Source organism: Myotis brandtii, unplaced genomic scaffold (assembly GCF_000412655.1).
Source record: "Myotis brandtii unplaced genomic scaffold, ASM41265v1 scaffold1381, whole genome shotgun sequence".
NCBI lineage: Eukaryota > Metazoa > Chordata > Mammalia > Chiroptera > Vespertilionidae > Myotis > Myotis brandtii.
In genome coordinates, this window is record NW_005354921.1 from 316,199 (window position 1) to 321,397 (window position 5,199).

Consider the following 5,199-nt stretch of genomic DNA (forward strand, 5'->3'; position numbering starts at 1 on the left):
TTTTTTTTTTTTAAATATATTTTATTGATTTTTACAGAGAGGAAGGAGAGGGATAGAGAGTCAGAAACATCGATGAGAGAGAAACATCGATCAGCTGCCTCCTGCACGCCCCCCACTTGGGATGTGCCTGCAACCAAGGTACATGCCCTTGACCGGAATCAAACCGGGGACCCTTGAGTCCGCAGGCCGATGCTCTATCCACTGAGCCAAACCGGTTCTGGCGGGTTTTGTTTTCTTATTCATTCGGCTTCCCTATGTCTTTTGATTGGAGCATTTAATCTATTTACATTTATGGTTATTATTGATAAGTACTTGTTTGTTGCCATTTTTACTCTTTATGCCTGTGTTCCTTCCTCCCTTTCTATTTCTTCTTTATAACAGTCCCTTTAGCATATCTTGCATTCTTGGCTTGGTGGTAGTAAACTCCCTTAGGCTCTTTTGTCTGTGAAGCTCCTGATTTCACCTTCAATTTTGAATGATAGTCTTGTTGGGTAGAGTATTCTTGGATTTAGTCCCTTGCTTTGTATCACTTTGTATACTTCATTCCCTTCCATTCTGGCATCTCATGTTTCTGTTGAGAAATCAATTGACAGTCTAATGGGAGATTCCTTGTAGATAACCTTCCGCCTCTCTCTTGCAGCCTTTAAGATTCTTTGTCTTTTATCTTTGCCAATTTAATATGACGTATCTTGGTGTGGGTTGTTTTGTATTCATCTTGTTTGGGAGTCTCTGTTTGTGTGGCGTTTTTCTTTCCTAAATCAGGCAAGTTTTCTGTCATTATTTCTTCAAATAGATTTTCTAATCCTTGCTCCTCTTCTTGTCCTTCTGGCTCCCATATTATATGGATGTTGCTTCATTTCATGTTGTCCCAAAGCTCCCTTAAGCTCTCCTCCTGCTTTCTAATTTTTTTCTCCAATTCCTGTCTTCTAACTAGCTGATTTGGTCCTCTGCTTCTTCTAGTGTACTGCTGAAACCTTCCATTGTGTTCTTTATTGTAGTTATATCATTATTCATTTCCTCTTGATTCTTACATAGGTTGTTGATTTTCTCCTCCAGGTGGTTTAGAAACTTTATGACCCTTACTCTGATTTTTTCTCAGAAATATTGCTTGCCTCCTTTTCTTTTCTTTTTTTAAAAAATATATTTTTAAATTTATTTCAGAGAGGAAGGGAGAGGGAGAGAGAGATAGAAACATCAGTGATGAGAGAGAATCATCGATCGGCTGCCTCCTGCACGCCCCATACTGGGGATTGATCCAGCAACCCGGGCATGTGCCCTAACCGAGAATCAAACTGTGACCTGGTTCATAGGTTGATGCTCAACTACTGAGCCACACTGGTCTGGCACCTCCTCTTCATTTAGTTCCTTTTCTGATGATTCCTCCTTTTCTTTCCTTTGGGGGTTGATTCTTTGTCTCCCCATTTTTGCTGTCTCTTTCTGGCCCTGGGCTCCCTGCTTGGGGTCCAAGGAGTTGAAGCCCCTAGTGGTCCAATGATCTGGGACTCGCTAGCCCAGAGGCTGGGTCTTCTTTGAGTTTCACACCTTTATTGTCTCTGCTCTGAGTTGTACCCCCTTCTGCCATGATTCTGGTCCCTCAGTTGTTCACTTCAGATTCTTGGGATCGGTGGGAGCGCATGCACAGTTCCTCTGGTGTGTGACTCCCTGCGAGGGCCCAGAGCCCTCTGGCATTCAATTCACTGTGTGGCCCCAGCACCCAAGGCAGGATGGTACCCTAGGTCTCTCTGGGAGCACTTGTAGCATGATCCTGTGACCTGTGGCTGGGCACACCAGGTTGCACCAGCAGCTCTGACCTAGGCTGGGGGTAGGGTGCACACCAGGTGACAGGTCTGTGGTGGGTGCAGAGTGGGCACTGGCCAGAGGCTCTGTCAGGGTGGGGGTGGTGCATGTACCAGTCTGTGCCTCTGTACTGGGACCAGGGATGGAGTGGGTTGCACTCACAGTGCTGGGACCTGAAGTGTGGGATCCTGGGATGCTGGGTTTGGGCTCTGGCAAGGAGGTGCAGCTCAGGAGTTTTTCTATGGCTTGCACTCACTACAGACATCTGGGACCCCTGTCACGATACCGTTCTGCTCACTGCCAGGGCAAAATGGTGGTTCCAGGCAGGTTATGGCTGGCCAGCAGCTCCCTGAGTAGGTCCAGGGGTGGTGTCCAAGGTCGGTCTGGATGTTGGTGTGGCAGTACTCCTGGCCTCCATTGCTCCCCTCTACAAGATGGCATGGGTTCCCATTCTCCAGGTGTTCTCTGCCCTTCTTTATTGAAAATTGTCTCCTCAGCTATGCCTAATTTGTTAATTCTGGGTTGACATTCTCTGATTTAGTTGCTTTTTCAGTCCCAGGAGGAGGTGCACAATACCTCTGCCTATTTGGCCACCACTTTCTTCCTTTCCTCAGTCCTATTATTTCTATGGTTTAGTTTTACAAAAGTTAAATAGATTTCTACAGTTTGACCTGAGAACTTAACTACCATGTATAATGTTTCTATAGGAGAATGCATTCTGAGTTGCCAAGGACTTAAAAACAAATTTTTAGAACAAAACCCATTTAATAGAATATAAAGTCTTAAGCCAAAGGGCCACATATCTGTAGAGTTCCAGGCATCTGAGTGCTGGTATTTGGGAGGGTGAAGGGGAGAAAAGGAACTAATCTTTTACTGAGGGCACATATCCTATCTAATAAAGATGGAATATGCTGGGGTCCAGTCCCAGCGGTCCAGGGGTTCCCAAAGGTGTGGATGGCGTCAGCGAAGAATGAAGGACATGGAGACAGCATTCAGATGATCAGCATAATTAGGATCTTTTTTATTGCCCTGTTACAACTGTATTTATACTATTTGATTCTATAACCATGCCTCTATAGTTACATCATGGTATGTTTTGGGTCCTCCTTTGACCTTTTACAGTTTCTTGTTTTATGTTTACAGTTTCTTACCTGACCTTTGCTAAAGATCTTATTTCTATTTAGCTCTACTGATTTTAATCTTATCTATTGTCTATGTTTCTACATTCTATTCTAAAGGTTAGTCTCTGTGTTCCATTATAAGGGCTAGTTTGTTATTTCTATTCTAAGGTTACTATTCTATTGCTCCACTATTAAGCTATAAGGAAAAAACTGAAGGAGGTTTTCCCATTCTATGGTCTAAGTCAGTGGTCGGAAACTGCGGCTCACGAGCCACATGCGGCTCTTTGGCCCCTTGAGTGTGGCCTTAGGAGTACCCTAATTAAGTTAATAACAATGTACCTACCTATATAGTTTAAGCTTAAAAAATTTGGCTCTCAAAAGAAATTTCAATCGTTGTACTGTTGATATTTGGCTCTGTTGACTAATGAGTTTGCCGACCACTGACCTAGTATAGTTCTTTTATATTGACTGAAGCAAGATCCATACACCTTAGAGGTCCAACCTTTTGCAGCAAACTTAGCATTCTTGTTTGATGTTATCCTTATGTGTTCTTTTTAAAATCGAATCTTAAATTATTCTAATTCATAGGTTGATATATGTAACCCCAAATCATGATTTTAATAGAATGCTTAGCAGTGACTTACGACCCGTGTGGATAATTTTTTAAAAATACATTTTTATTTATTTCAGAAAGGAAGGGAGAGGGAGAGAGAGATAGCAACATCAGTGATGAGAGAGAATCATTGATTGGTTGCCTCCTGCACGCTCCACACTGGGGATCAAGCCTGCACATGCCCTTGACTGGAATCAAACCTGGGACCTTTCAGTCCGCAGGCCGATGCTCTATCCACTAAGCCAAACCGGCTAGGGCGATCTTTAAGTTTTTTAATGATAAGCACACAGCTTATCAAAGATTTAACTTATCTCCTAAAATATGTTTAGATTACCCTCTCAAACCATGGCACCAAGAATTGATTAATTTTTTAATTAAAAAGACGTTTTCCAGCCCTGACTGGTCAGCAACTGTGTCAAGCAGCAAGGATGGAATGGCTTCAGGCATCAATATGCAAATTGATCATCACACTGTCACAAAGATGGTGGCACCCATAGCTACAAGATGGTGGCGCCCAGTCCCCTCAGCCCGACCGGAGTCCCCTAGTCCTTCCAACCTGCCGGGGGGAGCAGCCAAAGCCCCCCAGTCCTTACAGTCCCACCTGGGGGGGGGGGAGAACAGCAGGCAAGCGGCCAAAGTCCCCCAGTTCTTTCAGCCCAAACTGATTACTATGGCAAGTGGACTGAGAAGGTTTTCAGCAAGTGTGAAAAGCAAGCCTTGGCAGGATTGAGGGAGAGCCAGTGGGCTCAGGGCCATTGCCACCCGGGAGGCCCTCGGAGTTCGGTTCTGAAACCACAGGGACCCGCTCCAGTGTGGGCTGGGGAGGAAGCACCGCTGCCGCCTGCTCAGCGCCAGGTCCCTGGTTAAGGAAGCGGGCTGTCTCACCCCGGACCATCCTGGCTGAGCTCTGGCGGGGGCCTCTGGGATCACTGTCTGCCCCCGGGCCACCTGCAGACATCAGTGGAGTGGGCGCGGGTTGAACATTTTTAATGAAAATGGGACACCTGCGCCCCACATCGCCGCACCCCGGTCCCCGGCAAGGATAGGGCAGCAGGATTGGGGCGCAGCCTGGGGACCTCGTTAGGAGGCACTGGGACTCGGGAGGGGCTGGGAGCAGAGGGCCCCAGTCGCCGTGCTGACAGCAGGACGGACCCGAGGTGCCTCCAGTCACTGTCACCCACCCAGCGCTGGGCCTTCGGCCCTCACTCCGGAGCTCAGCCATTGGAGGCACCGGCCCCAGAATGTTTTTCATGTTATCTGGCTGGAAGTACAGGAGGCAGTTGAATTAGAGTCATGAATGTAATTTAATTTCTCCAAACTCAGAGCTATTTTCTTTCCAAATACATCAGGGGCCAGGAAACGTTCAAAGAACCGGGGAACCATTCCCAAATCAGGAAGGGAAGTCACAGGGTGTATACTATTGCTACAAATACAGTATTTCCTACTACTTACAACATATACAATATAATGTATTAGATGCCTTCCTATCGCATGAAGTATGTATTCTCATAGAGTAATACTGGTACATATGTTATAGTTATGGCGGTATGTCATATCCTATCCTATCTAATAAAAGAGAAACATGGTAATTAGCCGTATGGCCACTACCCTTCCCATTGGCTAATCAGGGAAATATGCAAATTAACTGCCAGCCAAGATGGCGGCCGG